The following is a 21,875-nucleotide window of genomic DNA, read 5'->3' on the forward strand; positions in this document are numbered from 1 at the left end:
ATCACACTGTATGGGTTAAAACAAATCTTCACGTTTTCAAAAAAGAGAGAATGTAGTATTAATTGAAGTCGTTGACCATGGCCCAATTATAAAGTATTAGCAGAAAATACTGCCTGAAACATGTCTTTGTTAAGCAACAATAGGGCTGGGCACCAGCCACATCAATGCAAACTTAATGTTATTTTGGCTGGTAACCCGTATCGGCTAAGCAATACTATTTTGTGCTTAGCAAGTTTGTGTGCTTACAGGCTTTATGTGATTGTGCCCATGTCATTATCGTGCCCAATATAAGTGTGTATTGTGGCTTTCCCATTAAGTAACAGTATCTCCTTCATATTAGTCTGCACTTCTAGGTGTTTCTTGTCCATCAAAAGTACTGTTCTGCAGTTCAGTACCTTTGGCAAAATTTTATAGAGCTGCTTAAGCAGAAAATCATTGCTTAACCTTTGTCTGCTAAGCGAAATGAGCAGGATACCAGTCACAAACTGTACTTGTGACTAGGTGCTTGGCTGGTAACCTGATTCTGGAAAGAGTTTTGTTGTTATTCTTAGCTAAGCAGAAACTGGCAGGATACCAGTCAAAGATTGTACATGTGTCATGGTAGATTAGCTGTGGACAGGTAAACTTACTTTCTGGTAAGCATAACTTTGTTGTGCTTAACTAGTTTGTGTACTTAAGCAGCTCTATGAAATTTGGCCCGTCGCTAGAGTATACTTGGTCAGAGTGCGGTTACCGTAAACGAACTGTAGCCTGCGAGTCGTCGAGAACCTGCTGTGCAAACACAGCGAGAAGCCATGGCGCTCTACGCGATGTCAGAAAGTCTTGGTCCAACAGAAAGACCGATTGAAACAGCATTGTCATTCATGTCTATTAGGAGAATGATAAAACTGATGTGGTTCGTTTGTTTTTGGCGATACTTGCAGACTAATGAATGTAACTGGTGGAATGCTGTGTGGCCATTTGTGGATGTCTGTCAGGTTTTTTCCCGTTGTCCTTTCTGGTTTCTCTTTTATTTGTACTTTCGTCGAGTGAAAGGTCCCTACTGATCTGTCATTGTCTGTAACACTTGCAAATTCTTAAAGGGACAAACCAGACTCATTTGTGAGTAAATACATTCATTTTAGTCTCTGCAAACAAAGAAAAATGGTTTGTCCTATAAAGTATTGATTTTATTTGATCAAGAATCTATTAAAAACAAAGATACAAACGAACAATTATAAGTAATTATTACACCTAAATAACAGAAAAATAAAGTTTTAAAATGTCGGATTTAGTGTTAAATTTGACCCTGGAATGTTGAGTTTAAAGAAATTGTGCTTAAAATACGTCGGGAAAATATATAGCTTTAAAAACATTCTTACAAAAATTCTAAACTAATCTTCCGGCTCAATGGAAAAATAAAGATGCTTCTAAGGAGCCCAATGTAAAACATTTCTTTAATGAAGATGGAATAATGTTTGAGCTGGAAGAGAGAGCGACAATTGTAAAAAAAAAAAACGCAAACAGAAAGCTGTGTCACATTATTTCTCATATTTCTTTATAATAGTTAGAGGCGATCGGGAGTGGGGCTGGTTTGAAAAACACAAGGTCACAAAACATGATCCTCCAAAACCTGGTTCTCGGATTGGTTTATACTTTATGATACTCTGTTCCTGTTGTGAACAGCGCCCTCAAGGTGAAAAGAAAACCGCCTGTCTTCAATCTAAACTCAAACAGAGTGCCCCCCATACACAGTCTTCATCATGTGTTGTAAATACACACATTATCTGAACTGTTGGCCCTTTTAACACGTCCCGTTATTAAACATCCTCCAGAGTGTGGAGAAGAGGACGTCCGGCACTGCAACCTCTCTAACAGTACAGAACCGCCTACAACGGGATAGTGTTTGGTGAGAGTGTTATCAACTCAAACATCCCCCGCCCGTCACATCAAGAGGTGCACTTTCAGTACCCCTTGAACACTTCCTCCTCCACGTCAGGCCTGATAACTTGTCCCTCTGAGGTTCCTCGAACTTAAAGGGGTACATTTATGTAAGAAAGCAATGAAATCAATGTATGATGATTATGATGATGATGAATGATGACGATGATGATTTATTACGAAATAGGTGCACTTTCAGTACCCCTTGAAAACTTCCTCCACGTCAGGCCTGAGCGCTTGTCTCTTTGTGGTTCATCAAGCTTAAAGGGGTTACATTTATCACGAAATAGGTGCAGTGTCAATTTCCTTTGTCACGCAAAATTTAAGGTGATTATGTCTCGTAAGTTTAAACAGATGTATTGGATTTATGGGACGAAGTCCACTTTGGTTGTATGAGTTAAGGGGATAATTGACGAACAGAGAGGATAATAATTGTTCTTTCTTTCTTTTCCCCACCCTTTAAGACGAATATAAAACGATTTCATCGGCACTTGACACTATCCTTCAATGAGACTTTTCGCCTGAGACAAAGGAAGTAGAGATAAGCAAGATCGATGATGTTTTCAGGCCCGAAGAGATCTATTTCTTTTCCATGTGCGGAAGTTACCAATTGCAATACTGAGACGAATCCTTCCGTTTTTGTCAACGCCTGGGGTTGCCTCGTGGTCCAGAAAGAAAATTCAGTACATCGACCCCCTTGGCCTAATTATGAGCAATCTCAATCTGTCCCGGGGTCCCTAGAGTTCTGGAGTACAGCGACCATGGGTATATACCATCATGCAGGAAGTGGTAGATGATGTCAAACTCGTACTCACAAAAATATCGCAATATCAAATGTCGGTGGGCGTGTGTGTATGTGTGTCACATTCTTTTCTCCGTTCACACAAGTTTTACATCGTGATTGATGATACACCTTACTTACTTTATAAATCAAACCGGGAAATTGTCCATCACACAAAAGACCCGAATCATAGTTCAGCTATCTTGTTTGACTTCATGGTCTTTGCGAAACAATGGTGATGCTTCAGCTCCACCAAGGTCCGTCCACCTTTCTCTGTGGCCAGATAAAGAAAATGTGACGGAGTTTAAGCCTGAGTTGTAGCCGAGCCGCAATTTCGAAAATCCCTAACAATTCATGCAACAAAGCGAATTCATACACCCATATAGTCTTCTCCCCTATGGCATCAATAGAATTACATTTGTTTTGAACGACCGCAGGAAACAATACAAAGATGAGGCAAGGTTTTACCGTGTTAACCTCTTTTGAGTGTCGGTTCTGAGAAAAAAACCGGTAGCTAACAACTAAACTTTTTGATCAGTATGCTCTGATCGTCTTCAGAAGGGTTAAAAGATGTTTGCGGTACAAGCTAAGCTATCACGTTTAAAATATGAGTATTCATAAAAGAAGAAGAATAATGTTGAGAGAAACAATAAGTTATTGTTTAGTAGAACTCCTAGCATTGTTCCCCTGACATCGTCTCGATTGGCATCAAAAGTTAAGAAAGTACATCACTAAAGACAATACTATGTGCACAAGGGCGCCACCATTGAGTCGTACGGTGCTCTGAGCAAGGTGGCATGTTTTAATTAAGATCTAGTTTTCAGAATGATATAAACAAATTAACCAGAGCAGCGGTGGGTTTTATTTTCATTAAGTAATATCCTGATTGCCCGAGGCAAAGGAATCTTCCCAATTAGTCAAACGTTACTTCAGTTTAAAGACATGATAATTAAGGAGTTCGTGCAACCTTCCTTAAAGGTGAGAGGGTCACAGATTGGTAACTTCTCCACACTTTAATGGGCATTAAAAACTTAGTTAAAGGCACTGGACACTATTGGCTATTAATTAAAAAAAATTGTAAGCATGAACGTTACTTGGTAACGAGCAATGGAGAGCTGTTGGTAGTATACAACGTGATGAGAGACGGCTCCCTCTGAGGTAACGTAGTTTTTGAAAAAGAGGTATATTTGCCACTCAAATAATAAAAAACTTCAGCTGAAGCCTTTTATTTATGCTTCTGAAAGCACACACAGTGATGCAACAAGGGTGTTTTTTATTTCATTAATCTCTTGCAACTTCGATGGCCAATTGAGCCCAAATTTTCGCAGATTTGTTATTTAATGCATTATGTTGGGGTACGCCGGGTGAAAGAACTGGTCTTTGACATATCAACTACTTTGAGAAATGAGGATTCCCTTCAAGAAGGTTTGAAACATTTTCACCCAAAAAATATTTGAACATGAGAAACGATTCCTGCTGGTGTTTCTCAGATAGCTAAGGGTTTGTGTCTGTTTGCGATTGCTGCGGTCAGAGATGCGGCTGGTACCCGCTGCCACCTCTCTAAACATGGATGGATTTGACGTTCTTTTTTTTCTGTGAAAAAAAAAATCAATGGTAGTCTGTTTCTGTTTTCTCAGCAAGGTAGCCATTGTATTCAGCTGTAACTCTCAAATATTGACTTTTGTAGTGTCTTGTAAAAATAAGCATTACGTTGCAATAGGTGACCCTGCCTTAAAAAAGATCTCATTTCGAAACCCAATTCTGTTCACAAGTGTTAGGAATAGCTGCCTACCGAAAGGCAGCCGGGGGGGGGGGGGGGGGTCAGCAGAAAGTATAAGATTTAGGCCTAGTCATCAAGATGATGGTAAATACTTGTCCAGATTGAGCTGAATAATCAACGTGTTTGTTTTGCGGCCCATGGCCTGTTTGACACGTTTCAAAACCTTGAAACCACGAGCCAAACCGGAACGGTGAACATACTAATTACATGTTGGTTTATTATACATTTTGACAGTTTGCACTGTCCCCGTATAGTCAACCTCGACTCCTGTGATATTCACGGCTGTTCTACAATTATCTGAACATTTTTATCAGACGTCATAATATTATGGGTAATATTTGATTGATTTCATAACCGAAATTGTGTGCATTATTCGATAATATTTTGGGCCAATTAGCTTTTGCAGCTGATGCATTTCAGCGGTGTCAGGAGTTGTGTTTGGTTTGGTCTGACCCTTTTATCACACGATTACTGTAGTTGGTTGGTTGTATTACTAAGTGGTATGCAATTAATAGTCTTTTCTTGGTATTCAGCTTTTGTTTATTTCAAGATTGTAATGAGTTGTGTTTTTTACTTTTAAAGTTTGACTACACTATAGGGCTTTATGGAATATAGCCATGTGTCATACACTTGACGTTAAAACCATTGTACACTTTCAGTACAGACAAAAAATTAAAGGTTCACAGATTAAAAAAAAGAAAAAAAAGAGTAAGTTACATGGTTTACAGAAGGTATAATGGTGAAAGACTTCTCTTGAAATATTATTGTTGGTTGGTTGTATTACTAAGTGGTATGCAATTAATAGTCGTTTCTTGGTATTCAGCTTTTGTTTATTACCATGAAATGCTTTACTTTTTGAGAAAACATTAAAACAATATCAATTCTCGATATCGAGAATGACGGATTTTTTTTAAACACATGCCATGACACGGCGAAATGCGCGGATACAAGGGTGGGTTTTCCCGTTATTTTCTCCCGACTCCGATGACCGATTGAGCGTAAATTTTCACAGGTTTGTTATTTTATATTATAAGTTGTGGTACACGAAGTGTGGGCCTTGGACAATATTGTTTACCGAAAGTGTCCAATGGCTCTTAACGCGGAATTCCCTGCTTCTGTATAAGCACTTTACCCACGGTTAGTAGAGCCATAAAATTGGGCCCAAGTTTTTCATAATCTGAATGAGCTTTTATCAAGACAAGATCGCACCTTCAGAATACCCGCTTCCTTAACCAAATTATTGTCATGCGAAAAAAAATGAAGATCACTATAAGATCGCACAACTTATACCTAGGGCCAATTTCATAGAGCTGCTTAAGCAAAAAAATTGCTTAAGCACGAAAATAGCTTGCATATTCTACACATGTTACTGGCCAAAATTTCCTGCCATATACATTGCTTATGACTAGTATTAAGCTGTTGTTTACTTAGCATTACAATTGAGTGGAGTCTTGGCCGGTAATCTGATTTTACTAAGCAATGAATTTTTTGCTTAAGCACAATTTTTTGCTTAAGCAGCTCTATGAAATTGGGCCCCTGATGACAAGCGCTTACGGGTTGTGTACAGGGCCTAATTTTTATAATAGCCTGTAAGCACAAAAACTTGCTTAGTAACAGAAACAGATAACCAGCCAAAATTACATTAAGTATACGTTGTTCTGACTGGTGCCCCACTCAATTTTTGCTTAGCAAAGAAACTCATCATGCGGTGTTTTCTGCTAAACAGCTTTATGAAACTGGGTCTAGAGCATAAACATGGGCAACCTCTTTTTTTTTACCAACCTTCACGACTTCATTACCGACGACCGGCCAGGGTTGAGAGCGGGGGGATCGCATAGCCGAGTCGGCTCGCCAAAGTGCTATTTCATTACCCGTCTCTCAACAACCCGCCTAATATAGACCCCTGACACGTATCCAGCACTGGCAATTGAATTTGTCATTCCAGAGAACCCAGGGAAAGTGCGAGCGAAAAAGTTGGGAAGTTGTTAATAATAATTGAAGCGCAACCCCGACTTTAAAATGCCACCTACGGAGAAGTTTGGGACGAATTGCTTGAGCATATTTTTTACCTGATGAAAGTGAACAAAATAAGAGGTGCGTTTAGATGGTTCAGATAAGTATTTTTACATTAAGACATTCAAATGTAGGTTTTTTTTATAGACTAAATTGTATATCATAAGTTGTTTTCCATCATTACAAAGCAAGTGACCTATCAGGTTTTTGCCACCAGATTTTCTTCAGGGATGTGGCAGCTTTTGCACTGGCTGATGGGGGATGTGTAAATCTTACAGAACGGGGCCCAACATAAGCACACAAAAAGTAGCTTAGCACAAAGTAATTATGGTTACCAGAACGAGGTAACCAGCCAACAATACCGTGCCACTTGTAAAAGTTATGACTGGTATCCCGCTCCTTTTTGCTTAGGTGAAAATTGTGAAGCATTATTTCCTGCTTAAGCAGCTCTATGAAATTAGGCCCTGGGATCAATCCCATAGGCTGAACTAGACTTGACTCAAGTCCCAATCCCGTGCCATCCCCAAGAAAATACTGTTTTGTGATGCTCTGCATTCCAAAACCTGTTCCGCATGCGGGATCACATTTTGACGGCAAGCGCGCAGCACTGCACTGTGTATGCTACGTGTTGTTTTATAGTAAGTTGGGGTATAACTCACACGATAATGTGACTTGAATCGAGTCTAATGCTGGACCCGCTCAACCGCTCATTAGTGACAGAGAACATAAAAATGTATGTTTTATTGTTGTTTACTACAAAGTTCCATTAAAGGCAGTGGACACTATTGGTAATTACTCAAAATAACTTTTAGCTTAAACACTTACTTGGTAAAAAGTAATGGGGAGCTGTTGATAGTATAAAACATTGTGAGAAACAGCTCCCTCTGAAGTAACTTAGTTTTCAAGAAAGAAGTAATTTTTCACGAATTTGATTTCGAAACCTCAGATTTACAATTTGAGGTCTCGAAATCAAGCATCTGAAAGCACACATCTTCATGTGACAAGGGTGTTTTTTCTTTCATACATATCTCGCAACTTCGACGACCAATCGAGCTCAAATTTTCACAGGTTTTGTTATTTTATGCATATGTTGAGATACACCAAGTGAGAAGACTGGTCTTTGATAATTACCAATAGTGTCCAGTGTCTTTAAAGAAGCACATGACCGTGGAATAGTGTTTAACCTCAGACTTATTAGGTCACATACGACCTAGTGAGGTCAGAAAAGTGAAAATTATCTGAGAAAATGTTCTACTGTTTATAAGTTTTTAGTATAAATCAGAGAACAGTATATTTTAGCGTGTAAGCCTGCTACCACTTTTATTTAGCCGAAACGGTCTACCCGTACCTAAATACAATGATTGGTACTGCTGCTAAATGGTGCGTATCATGTAGTCGAATTGTTTAAGTCAGTTAATTAAACTGTCTTAGGTTTATCCTTCTTCATGCATACACGTGTACATAGAACATCTGTCTACATCTTCCTAATTAAAAAGAACGCGTCTTAGTTTTATTTTAAGAAATAAAGTTTCAACTAACAAAAAGAGTGACGTTTAGTTTATTATCACAATTTAAAATATTCATAATCCGCTAATGACACAATGATGGACAGTAAAGTGTTTTTTTTCTTTCGGGGGGGGGGCAGATTTTAACTTCCCCCTCCATGCAGAATGTTGATTAAACCGATGATTTACAGCCCCATCAAAGGGTTGTTTATAATGGCCAAATCTCTTGAGGGGTGTGATACAATCTGTTGTTGAAATTTTAAGCATGATGGATGGAACAGTTTCTTCTCATACCCTGGTCACTCGCGACTGGATCTGTGAGTGGGAAAACACATGTGAATATTTTAAGCCCCACTTGATCTCGTTTTTCCTCTCTTTTACTTTTTTTTTTGTGAAACTTAAATTTCAAGGGGGCAAACAATTGCAATTGGTTTGAGAGACTGCCTGGGGGCATGTTTAAAAAATAATAATAATACAAACGGTCGCTTATTGATAATGGTGATGTTTGAATTAAAGGCAGGGGACACTATTGGTAACGGTCAAAGACTAGCCTTCACAGTTGTTGTATCTTAACATATGCATAAAATAACTAACCTGTGAAAATGTGAGCTCAATCGGTCATCAAAGTTGTGAGATAATAATGAAAGAAGAAAACACCCTTGTCACACCAAGTTGTGTGCGTTTAGATGGTTGATTTCGAGACCTCAAGTTCTAAATCTGAGGTCTCGAAATCAAATTCGTGGAAAACTACTTCTTTCTCGAAAACTATGGCACTTCAGAGGGAGCTGTTTCTCACAATGTTTTATACCATCAACCTCTCCCCATTACTCGTCACCAACAAAGGTTTTATGCTAATAATTACCAATAGTGTCCACTGCCTTTAAGTGGTTTGGTTTTCAATACCAAAAAGTGGGTGGGAGATATATTGCAACCATAGATCCTTAATACAAGGGAAGATCATTATGAAAACAGCTGCACTGCTTCCACGAATAACGAATATTGTGCGATTATTGTTTTTAACTCGTTATCTTTTTATCATTTTAAGGGCTCTTACAGGTGTTTAGTGTGATGTGAGAATAGTATAAGTTTACAACAATGAGTAGATTAGATTAGTTTGGTGTTTTATGTGTAATGTCTGACATAATGTGAGGATTTGAAACTCTGCTCTGTGTTAGGAGGGACATAATGTTGGTGCACAACGTCCACAGTGTTGAGTACGAACCAAGCCACAACACGCTCAGAATGTTCCCGCTTTCGACTGTTACACGTCGTCATCATGTATGTCAACTTTTGAAACTTATACAAGTATAAACAAATGAATACATTTTTTAAATATAAAACTATGAAAAGTTCAAGGAATTTGTTCAGCACCAGTTAAATCAAGAGATATCTTTAAAAACCCAAAAATTATGTGGGTTATCAAAAGCGAAATTCGTTCCAACGAATTCAATTTGGTTTTCATTTTCTTCAATTCAGGAATAGTCTGCTCGGACAGTATGAGTACATTTTGAACGATTTGTTTTACCCTGTGACTCCTTTGCATCCATATCTTATAAATCAAAATTTGTGAAACAAAAAAACATTGAAACTAAAGTTCATTTTGATCCTCACTATGCAATATTTCTAACTCAATGTCAGAAAAACTGTTTTTGAGGTAAATTTTCACAAAATTATGCACAATAAGAAATAACTATTAATAGTAAACTGTACAACCATGTGTAGAATCTGTTTTGGAGGAGTATTGGCTTCGAAAGGATCTGGTGCGGTTCCACGTTTTAAACAGACTCTGCACGTCTTTTGAGATTATGAACAAAATTATGCATCTTTTAATTTCTGCAAAACTTGGGTCCATTAGCCAATATTGTTCTTGAAGTATTATGATATTCCTTTAATACAAGGTTATCCCAGCTGGGATCATTAGCGAGCGAGAGAAGGGTCCAATACAACTCTCGTCGTCTTGGGACCTTACTCATTTGTCACGCATCGCTAGCCCATCCACCAAGAGCTCACAAAGCGATCAGTTGGAACGAAGCTAGAACTACGGGGTCGCTTCAGTACCTTATGACGATGAAGGGTGGCCCAGCGACGCGCTCCACGGTAGACGCTATTCAACCCGGACTCGGTTAGATACAGTTACCATCCGTTGTTGATTCGCCTAATAGGGTCAACACTGTCTCTGTTTTATAAAAAAAAAAAAAAATCGGTTTGGGTTGTGTTCAGATTCGCATGAGAAGTCAGCAGGGAATTAAAACCTGATACTTCGGTGAAGCATGAGCTTATGAAAAATGCAGATTTTGAGGGTCATTATTAATCCCTTTGTTAACTTCATAATGAAGAGAATATTAGCATTATGTAAAGAACATGTGGGGTAATAAATAAGGGAAGACACGTCAAGTAGGTTATTACATAGAGTGCTATTGGCTGTTTTTCATATAACGCACCGATTGCATGGCGTGGAACTTAACTCGTCTGGTTTGAGCAAATAGACCATGCATGGATTGTGTTGAGTTTTTAAAATGTATCTATAAAGCTGTATTATTAAAGATGGAAAGGTTTACTAGCACCAGATGGCCACAAATCACTACCCCACTCATCTCGTTTAGGCCACGCCCTTTGGTCTGACGACAAGTGAAATAACCTCTCTATCCGTGGGAAGCTTTAAAGGTACAAGATCCTCCTTTTTTAGAAGAGTAAATTTATTCCAAGCACAAATAAAAACACACCGAGTATGTAAATAAAAAAACACAATTCAAACAACACTTCTTGCCAGTGCCAATCCTTAGAGGAAAAACATCCTTCTGAAATACTGTCACTTTTGACAAAATATCACTTAAAGTCACATTTGCTGCTGCAATCAATTTGGGGAAAGGGGAAAGTATAAGAAAATCGCCTGATAAAACTACCCTTAGTAGGCCTAATGTTCACCAAATTTAATGACATCTTAAAGGTTGGTTGTACGACGTATTTATTGTACCTAGAGGATCTAACTTAATTTACCATTAACGACCAGTTACTTGACAGACCAGTTTCTTGAAGTGTGGTTATAAGTTTGGTTCTGAGTGCCATGGCTTTTATAAGTATTGTTCTAGGTGTGGTTCTTGGTTGACCGTGGTTCTAAGACTGGTATTTGGGTGTGGCTTCAGAGTGTCCATCAACTCGTCTCGCCTTGACTCAAACTGTGAGTAGCCCAGGCCCTTTATTTAAAGGCAGTGGACAATATTGGTAATTATTCAAAATAATTATTAGCATAAAACCTTTCTTGGTAACGAGTAATGGGGAGAGGTTGATAGTATAAAACATTGTGAGACACAGCTCCCTCTGAAGTAATTTAGTTTACGAGAAAGGAGTAATTTTCTACGAATTTGATTACGATACCTCAGATTTAGAACTTGAGGTCTCGAAATCAATCATCTAAACGCACACAACTTTGTGTGACAAGGGTGCTTTTTTCTTTCATTATTATCTCGCAACTTCAATGACCGATTGAGCTTAAATTTTCACAGGTTAGTTATTGTATGCATATGTTGAGATACACCAACTGTGAAGGCTAGTCTTTGACAATTACCAAAAGTGTCCACTGCCTTTAAAGGCAGTGGACAATAATGGTAATTACTCAAAATAATTATTAGCATAAAACCTTTCTTGGTAATGAGTAATGGGGAGAGGTCGATAGTATAAAACATTGGGAGAAACAGCTCCCTCTGAAGTGACATAGTTTTCGAGAAAGCACACAAGTTCGTGTAACAAGGGTGTTTTTTCTTTCATTATTATCTCGCAACTTAGACGACCGATTGAGCTCAAATTTTCACAGGTTTGTTATTTTATGCATATGTTGAGATAACCAACTGAGAAGACTAGTCTTTGACAATTATCAATAGTGTCCATTGCCTTTAATACAATGCGAAGAAAGACAATATAAATGTGCAATTGATTTACACAACAGAGCTACATCATTATTGATATAGAAGAATCAAAAAGTGCAGGCAACAGTAACGGTTGTGTGCAAACAACACAGACAAAAACTTGATTCAACCACACTACCCCTGCCCCACCCCAACGGTTTCTGTCTAAAGTCTCTTTCGATTATGTTGAAACTTTGCACGATCAGTTACATTAATTGCTTGGTTCATGTATACCCAGACGCTAAAAAAACAAAAGGAACATTCTTATGAGTATTGTAGCACGCGCTAGTCTCATGTCAAGCCTGTCTCACGCTCGTCACACAAAAGCGATGATTTCCTGTGACTCTCTCGAACACCAGTCCCAATGGGATACTCTGCCCAATGATTTATCTGCTTGATCACATGGGGGAGGGGGTGGTGCGAGAGAGAGAGATATGGGGGGGGGGGTAGACCAGCAGTCAGTTCTTGTTCTTTACTCAATCAGTGTCTTTCAGAGAGATGTGACCATGATGATGGGGGGATGAGGAGGGGGGGGGGGTGTGGGTGAGAGAGGGGATTACACCAACAGTCAGTTCTTGTACTTTATCCAATCAATGTCTTTCAGGGAGATGTGGCAATGATAATGTGGATGATGGGGGGGGGGGTTGAAGAAGAGGGGGGGGGCTAGGGAGGGGGATTACACTAGCAGTCAGTTCTTGTACTTAACCCAATCAATGTCTTTCAGAGAGATGTGCTCAAGTGATGGGGGACAGCAGTTGATTACGACCGGGGTTGTCGTCTGCGGATTACGGGTCGGCCTAACTTAGATAACCGGCCATGATATCCAAGTCCCTTGGCTTAAGTGAGGTTTCGATGGCCCCTCCTACTTTTTTTTTGCTCACCCTTCAAAAACTTCACACACAGACAGAAGATTTTGACGCCGTTGTGTGAATCACATGAAGGTATTCCTCAAGGGGGAGGCAATTGTAACCCTTTCATTTCAACCCTTCCGAAGGGAATGCTCCTCTTTCCCCCCTCCTCTCTTGATTTCGGTCGAGATGCACTGTAAAATGGGGTCACGAAGTGATTTCAATATCCGTGTATTTCGTTACTTGAACATTTTTATCAACCCGGGCGATTAAAGGCACTGGGCATTTTTGTTAATTTTCATTGACCAGTATTTTAATAGTGTGTATCCCAACATAATATGCATACAACTCTGTGAACATTTTGGTTCAATTGGTCATCGAAGTTCCAAGACAATAATGACAGAAAAAACAGTGTTGCACAACTTTGTGTGCTTTCAGGTGCATAATGAAAAGCTTCAGCTAAAGTATTTGAGTGAGAAACTACCTCTTTCTAAAAAACATACGTTACTGCTCCGTCTCCTTCTAAAAACATACGCTCCCCATTGCTCACTACCAAGGAATTTTTGTACTAACAGTTATTTTGAGTAATTGCCAATAGTATCCAGTGCCTTTAAGGAGAATAAAGTGCTTGTTTGAGTTCAATTTCGTCTTCAATTTATTCGGCAAACAACACTGTATCATCAGCGATGATAAAGCAGTGATCCCCTTGCCTGTCAGTATAATTGTTCCAGGTTCAATTCCCACCAGAGACCACATATAGATTGTTCTGTCAGATTATGCTTTATATTGTGTATAGCAGTTTGTTATTGCATAACCCCAGAGGAGGAACAAGTATAATACTACAAAAGGTTGGGTTACTTTTAAGCTGATGATGGTCTATGATTAAGCATCATCGAGTATGTTGTATGGCTGTGAGTCAAGAGCAACGTGTGTTAAAGACACTGAACAGTGTTCACTATTGCTAATTTTAAAAGACCAGTCTTCTCACTTGGTGTATCTCAACATATGCATAAATTAACAAACCTGTGATAATTTGAGCTCAATTGGTCGTCGAAGTTGCGAGATATGAATGAAATAAAAAACACCCTTGAGCTCGAGACCTCAAAATCTAATTCTGAGGTCTCGAAATCAAATTCGTGGAAAATAACTTCTTTCTCGAAAACTACGTTACTTCAGGGGGGGCTGTTTCTCACAATGTTTTATACTATCAACATCTCTCCATCGCTTGTTACCAAGTAAGCTGTTATGCTTACAAATTATTTTGAGTAATTTATCAATAGTGTCCACTGCCTTTAAGACCTGTGGCACCCACCCAAATTGCTCAATACACGGGCCTCATTGGCTATAGACATGTGAAGTAGGCCCTACCTGACTCGAACCCTTGTCAACTTGCAAAGAGTGGTCACAATGACTGGTGGCCGGGCTTGTTATGTCTGTGCCTCACTGCTATAGAAACTCCCAAATCGTGTTAGAAATTCTAATGGGCTCACCCCCATTTGAACCCATACCAACCCACTCAAGCCAACTGGGTACCCCCATCCGAACCCATACCAACCCACTCACAAGCCAACTGGGTTAGTACCCCCATCCGACAACCCACTCTAGTGAACTGACCCCCCCCCCCATCCGAACCCATACCAACCCACTCAAGCCAACTGGGTACCCCCATCCGAACCCATACCAACCCACTCACAAGCCAACTGGGTTAGTACCCCCATCCGACAACCCACTCTAGTGAACTGACCCCCCCCCCCCCCATCCGAACCCATACCAACCCACTCACAAGCCAACTGGGTACCCCCATCCGAACCCATACCAACCCACTCAAGCCAACTGGGTACCCCCATCCGAACCCATACCAACCCACTCAAGCCAACTGGGTACCCCCATCCGAACCCATACCAACCCACTCAAGCCAACTGGGTACCCCCATCCGAACCCATACCAACCCACTCAAGCCAACTGGGTACCCCCATCCAAACCCATACCAACCCACTCAAGCCAACTGGGTACCCCCCATCCGAACCCATACCAACCCACTCAAGCCAACTGGGTACCCCCATCCGAACCCATACCAACCCACTCAAGCCAACTGGGTACCCCCATCCGAACCCATACCAACCCACTCTAGCCCACTAGCCACCCCAATACGAATCCATGCTTAACCAAGTGTGTATGAGCCTGCAACCGTGGACCTCCTTTATTTACACTGAAACTATCTCACTTTTTTGGAACAGCTCTCATTGGTTTTGTACACCTTCCCGAACCATGGACCCTATTGTCCTCCTTTGTCATAGGTCCCCGGTTTGAATGTGTATACCTACTCACTCTAGCCCACAGGGTACCCCCATCCGAACCCAAACCAACCCACAGGGTACCCCCATTCAACCCATACCAACCCACTCAAGCCCATTGGGTAACCCCATTCCAACCCATACCAACCAACTCTAGCCCAAAACCCCTATCCGAACCCACACCTACCCACTCTGACCGAGTGATACCCACACGTTACACCTGTTACACGTCTGGACCATGCAGTGCGACCCCACCGCCAAACTCATACATCAACTTCTAAAAGCTCGCGAGTTGTGACAAAATAGGTTGATCAATTATCACCATAAGTGTGCGGTGGTAGAAATTATTATTGATTCATGGATTTCTCTTCTCCAACATAGGCTTGTTTATGGCTTGATTTAGGCTCGAGCTCTCACTGGTAAAAATTGAGGTAACTTTAAAGGGGAGGTACACGTTTGGTAGTTACTCAAAACAAATCGTAACTTTAAAACTGACTTAGTAACGAGCTTTGGAGAGCTGTTGATATTACAAAACATTGTGGGAAACGACTCCCTCTGAAGGAACGTAGTTTTTGAGAAAGAGGTAATTTCTCACTAAAATAATAAAATACTTCTAGCTAGAAGTCTTTTATTCATATCTGAAAGCACAACAAGGGTGTTTCTTTCATAATTTTCTCGCAACTTCGACGACCAATTGACCTCAAAGTTTCACAGGTTTGTTATTTTATGCATATGTTGAGATACACCAAGTGAAAAGACTAGTCTTTGACAATTACCAATAGTGTCCAGTGGCTTTAAGACATGGCATCACATTGGAAAGTCGTTGAAAAGTTGTGACCTTATAATTGGTTCCTTCCATAATAGTAGACAAAATATCAGTACTTTCGTCGAGTGTGTATTCTGTGAATCTTTATAGATTAATTTACCCAGGGAATAACCCATTACAAAATAAGCTCATAATCATATTAAACATCGAGATCCACCACTGTGTGCACTTTCAACAACAAACTCATCGGCATCATGCTTTAGTAGTTTTCGCATATATTATTTAAAAAAAAACGTAATTTTGCTTTCTTTCAAGTTGAGGAGAAAACCAAGGGAAATTGGCACCATATAAACTCAGGTCCACTGCCGACAATAAGTAACTTCTGATGCACATTTTAATAATTATACTCTGTAATTCCAGCCTATCATTATAAAGAAATCTAGGCAGCGTAGTGTTACTTTAGGGCAGTAAACATTGCCGTTTCAATTCCGTCTCCAGAATCCAGACGAATCTAATGTTTCTCGGCCCCTGAAAGTCGACACTTCTGCTAGGGCACGCAGAGGCTTTCCTCCAGTGTCGCGGTGAAACCAGGGCTGGACCCAATTTCATAGAGCTGCGTAAGCTATAAAAAAAAACAGCTCAGCACAACAAATTATTATGTTAACCAGTATAGGGTTACCGGCCAAGCTTTAATGTCACATGAACAACTTGTGGCTGGTATCCTGCTCATTTCTGCTAAGCATTAATGTGTCAAGTAGTCTGCTGTATAAGCAGCTGTATGAAATCGTGCCCACCTGGCCTCCGCTAGCCTCCCTGGCCGAGGGTAACTCGAAGCACACGGCGGGCTTGACCGAGTTTTTCCACCCCTTTGTTTTTAACTTTTACCGGGAGGTTTTTGTGGACCCCTAAATTCTCTTGACGCTAATAATTAATATAAGTCCCCATGGCCTCGTAAGGCCTGCTTCGTCAAAGGGTTGACAGTGTTCATGAATAAATGACTCTGTAATGTTGATATGAATCATAATAAATCATATATCCATACTTTTATCATGGGTCGGTGATACGCGATGACAGCTGGACTTTGACTGTTGGTAAAGATACTGTTTACTAAAACCTGAAATAGCGATACCTTTAAATTACTTTGACATACTATAAGAAGCATTTTCACTGAAAGGGATCTTGAGAAGGTAACTGTTGCATTCTTATTTTTAACAATGCTCAAATATTTGCATGTTCATATGACAACAACCCCCCCCCCCCACCCCTAAAATCCTCTCTAAAGAATTCCCGAAATTCACAGAACACAATGAATACACAATATTGGATGATGGTATGCCTCATATTGAGCACCACATTCAAAGGCAGTGGACACTATTGGTAATCATTCAAAATAATTATTAGCATAAAACCTTACTTGGAAAAGAGTAATATAGGGAGAGGTTGATAATACAAAACATTGAGAGAAACGGCTCCCTCTGAAGTGACGTAGTTTCAAAAAGAAGTAACTTTCCACGAATTTGATTTCGAGACCTCAAGTTTGGAATTTGAGGTCTCGAAATCAAGCATCTGAAAGCACACAACTTGGTGTGACAAGGTTTTTTTTTTTTTATTTCATTCATATCTCGCAACTTCGACGACCAATTGAGCTCAAATTTTCACAGGTTTGTTATTGTATGCATATGTTTAAATACACCAAGTGGGAAGACTGGTCTTTGACAATTACCAATAGTGTTCACTGTCTTTAATCGACAGGGACTGAAAACACACAAGGTAAAAACAAGATTACATAACAAAATTAAAGTTAATTTTTAGTACGCTTAAAAGGTAATATACATGATTGGTAGAGCTGACAAAAATAGTCGCACACCGTGTTCATGTTTTGTGTGATCAACCATAATATGCATAAACAAACAAACCTGTAAAAGTTTGAGCTCAATTTGTCAACAAGGTCACGAGAAAAATTGTAAAAAAGAGACCTTAGTTTATGTTTTTCAAACATCGAGTTTATTATCACACGTGACAAAAACTATTGTTTTACTCGTTTGTTAGAAACGAGAGCATTTTTGGCAGAAATATTAAAAGGAACCTCTTTCTGTCATTACCTACTTTAAATCATGTAAGTTATGTGTGAGTCTGTGAACACTTGTTTTTTATTTTACCAATAATAACATAGGGCCTAAGCATATTTCACGTTTCGATATGTAATAGCTGGCAACAAATTCGGGACGCCTGAACCCCAACCAACCGACAATGAGCATTTGCACTGTACATCTGTCCCCTCACCTCTCAAAACATTTCCACCCACTTAAAACCAATCAGAAATCCATCTGTATCGACTAAAGTGATTTGAACAGTTTCCTTGTAAGTGTTTCCTTTCTCAGCAAGACGCCGTGAATAAAAAAAAAATGGAGGTAAACCTCACGGTCACAACACTACTTTTAAAGGCACTGGCCACCTTTGGGGTGTCAAAGACCAGTGTTCTTACTCGTTGTATCCCAACGATATGCATATGAAAAACTGCGAAAATTTAGGCTCAATACTGGAAAATGGAAAATATTGGGAATTATGAAAGAAAAAAACATCCTTGTTGCACAATTACTTTGTGTGCATTCAGGTAGAAATAAAAGGCTTCAGCTTTAAGTTTTAAAATATTTTAGTGAGAAATACCTCTTCCTCAAAAACTACGTTACTTCAGAGGGAGTCATTTCTCACAAAGTTTTATATTATTATCAACAGCTCTCCGTTGCTCATTACCAAGTAAGTTTTGTGATGCTAATAATTCATATTTTGAGTAATTACCAAAATTGTACAGTTCCTTTAAGAGTCGGACAAGGAACACGGGCTCCCAGCTGTGTGTGTAGAAACAACATAATCCAACTAAATTGGCGGTCCCTCACAAGTGCTCAGCCCGCAACGGTATCCGTACCGGAATCAGAGGTACAAGCGCGTTATGAAATTTACCTCGGCCGTTCAAATTGAGTTAACACCGGCCGAGCTCACTGGCCGTCACCTGGCTAGTTTTGATGGTGATGTTATTCTGCCGTGAATTAAGGACGACAGTATTTATTATTGTCTCGCTGGGTGACCAGCGTGGTGCAAAGACGCGGATCAAAAGTGGCGAGATGTATTTTAATTTACAGGGGAAATTCTGGCTCACTTTGGTATTTTAATACAATAAAAGATAATTTTGTACAAAACACTTTTTGTTTGTTGGTACGCGATTCGTGTATTAAATGTTTGAACGGTCATGAATTTGAGTCAGTTCTGGTTATAAGTTCCTCTATTTTTAGTAAGTGTTTTGTTTCAATCTTAGTGGATATGAAAAGTGCGTTGATTTAATCATCTTGAGGCAAACAAATATCGGGTTTGAAATAATAATACTATTATTATGTATTTATGTATGTTGGTCTAGTTACCCAAAAAAAACTATTGGCAAACCCTGCAATGTGTTGATAACATACATATTTATATTTATATTTGATTATGGTATTTGATGTGCTATTTTCCAAATTTTTATGACGTTTCTGTCCTTGTACCCTTTTGTGCCGTTGTTATTTTTATTGTCTGGATCGCCTTTAGATAGTGATTATTTTCGCTTTTTGGTTATCCGCAGGCTTGTTCTCTGTGTAGTCATATTTTTATTGCCTATTCTTTGTGTGTACTGTTTGCCTGGAAATGAATAAATAAAATAAAATACACTGCCTTACTGAAAAAAAAACCTGTAAAAGATACGTACAATTTCTGACATAGGAACTCAATAAGATGTCCATAGTGTTGGATTCTATAACATCACTCATATCCGTCACTTTGGGTCTATGTAACTTTTGTAGGACAAAAAAACACAATGTTCACAGATTTATACTAAACTTACACAATTTGAAGATAATGATAGTAGAAAGCTTCCCTGAAAATACTACGTGCTGAGGTGCTGTAGTTTTTGGGAAATGAGTAAAACAATGTCATGAACAAAATTTTCGTTTCATGATACTTAAATTATTTTAATCATTTACAAACGTATTTTCATGACATTGTTTTACTCATTTCTCAAAAACTACAGCACCTCAGTAAGTAAGATTTTAACGGAAGTATTCCACTATCATTATCTTCAAACCCTTTAAGTTTAATGTAAATATATGGGCATTTTGAAAAAGTACCCAAATCCTTGAAGCGCTTCAACTTTCAGTGTCCAGAAGATGGAGCTACATTTTTGAAGTATGATACAAGTTTTCTTTTTACACCGCATGTAATGGTTTACAAGCGACTGTGGCGCAATATGTTGCCGATCAAACCAGGATAAGTGCTCTGTGTTTTTTACGTGCTGTACACAACACACGGAACCAATAGCTTTAAGTCACATCCGAAGGACATAAGTGTCACGACCAGGACTCGAACCCACACTCTGGTAAAAAGAAACACAAGAGCTTGAGTTCGGTGCTCTTATTCGCTCGACAAAGACACTTGATTTTCTTAACCTGTTACATATTAGGCACGTCTACATAATTGTTTTTCTTGTGAAGCCCTGCTCGTTCATTAACCCTCCTTGGTCCAATTTCATAAAGCTGTTGAGCATAAAAAAAATGTTTCTTGCTAAGCAAGACAAGAGAGTGGAGTACCAGTTGCAGCAATGGTAACTGTATGGTATTCTGGGTGGTAACGTATTTTTTTTTGCTTAGCAATATTATTTATTTTGTGCTTAGCAATGTTTTGTGCTTACAGACTTTATGAAATTAGGCCCGGGCCTTTCTGTGTGGATAATAAGCCTCCACACAAATTCATGACTATGTGTTACCTTCCAAACAATAGTCCCACGTCACACTGATGGGCCTCAATTGGTTGATTTGAGTATGTTGATTGGATTGCTCTCTGACCAGGGGCGTCAAGGCCGTGAGGCCCGTTTAAGGGCCCGGGACAATTTTGCATTTACATGCTCTATAGGATGCAGTCTATGGCCAATTTTGAGGGGGGACATTAATTTTGATACAGTGTCCCCCACCCTTCAAAAAGTTGTGTCATCCTTTGCTCCCAGGATTAATGCCCATGGTGGGACACAGGGTTTGGTCCAACACAGTGTAAAAAAGGCGGTCACAAATAATTTATGGGGGACATTTGATATTGTGTCCCCCACCCTCCAAAGGTGGGGGGACATGTCCCCCTGCCCCCCCCCCCCCCCCCCCGATTGACGCCCATGTCTCCGACTAACTCCTAGACTTGGTTCCAAATCTGTGATCGTGGCTTTTAGTCTGGCTTTATTGACTGAAATCAGCGCCCTCTCGTGGATTAATCTCCGGTAGGGCGTTTGATAGCTGTGAAAGAGTTTTGCGTGGCTGATATGATACTAACTGTGATCCCAGACTTGAAATCATAATTCCTAGCTGATAATACCACGCATGGAGATTTTGCCATATTATATTAATGTGCAGTGTCATAGGTGAACCCTTTTAGTTGCTTTGCACTTGGTTCTGCACTTGGTGTAGGCTAACAGTATATGAGGAACAAGATGGTTTCTAATTATTCATGGGATAAATAACCGTTTATGGGCACGATGCATGGCTGTTATAAAACAAATATTGACTGCTGTTACTAGAATTCTAGTTAAGACTACGACTCCCTCGGTGATCCCGGACGCGTTCGCCCTCTCGGGAAACTATAGACCATTTTTTGAGAGCCCCATACCAAAGCACTCGAAGCAGTCAAAATTTTGTTGAGTGTTATTATTCTAATCTCAAGATAATTGGTGATCCACATCCCTGGCACCTTATTTAATCAAAACTTATCGAACGTTTGATCCTAATACGGAAGTATATAAACTTGGCAAATAGAAGTTAGGTTTCCATTCCTCACTTTCTGAAAAAGGTTCCTGCTCAGTACGAACAAGTGGCCTTAGCGATCGTCCATTGTTTAATAATGATAACTGCGTGTAAGACTTGTTGTTATGATGATCAACCTGATCAAAAGTCAAAAAGTAAAGACATAAAATTCAAAATATTGTTAAAAGAATACTACAATAACAACACCAAAAGAAGACACCTTTTTTTGCTCAGCCCCTTTTAATGTTGTTCTTATTAC

Source organism: Asterias rubens, chromosome 3 (assembly GCF_902459465.1).
Source record: "Asterias rubens chromosome 3, eAstRub1.3, whole genome shotgun sequence".
Lineage (NCBI taxonomy): Eukaryota > Metazoa > Echinodermata > Asteroidea > Forcipulatida > Asteriidae > Asterias > Asterias rubens.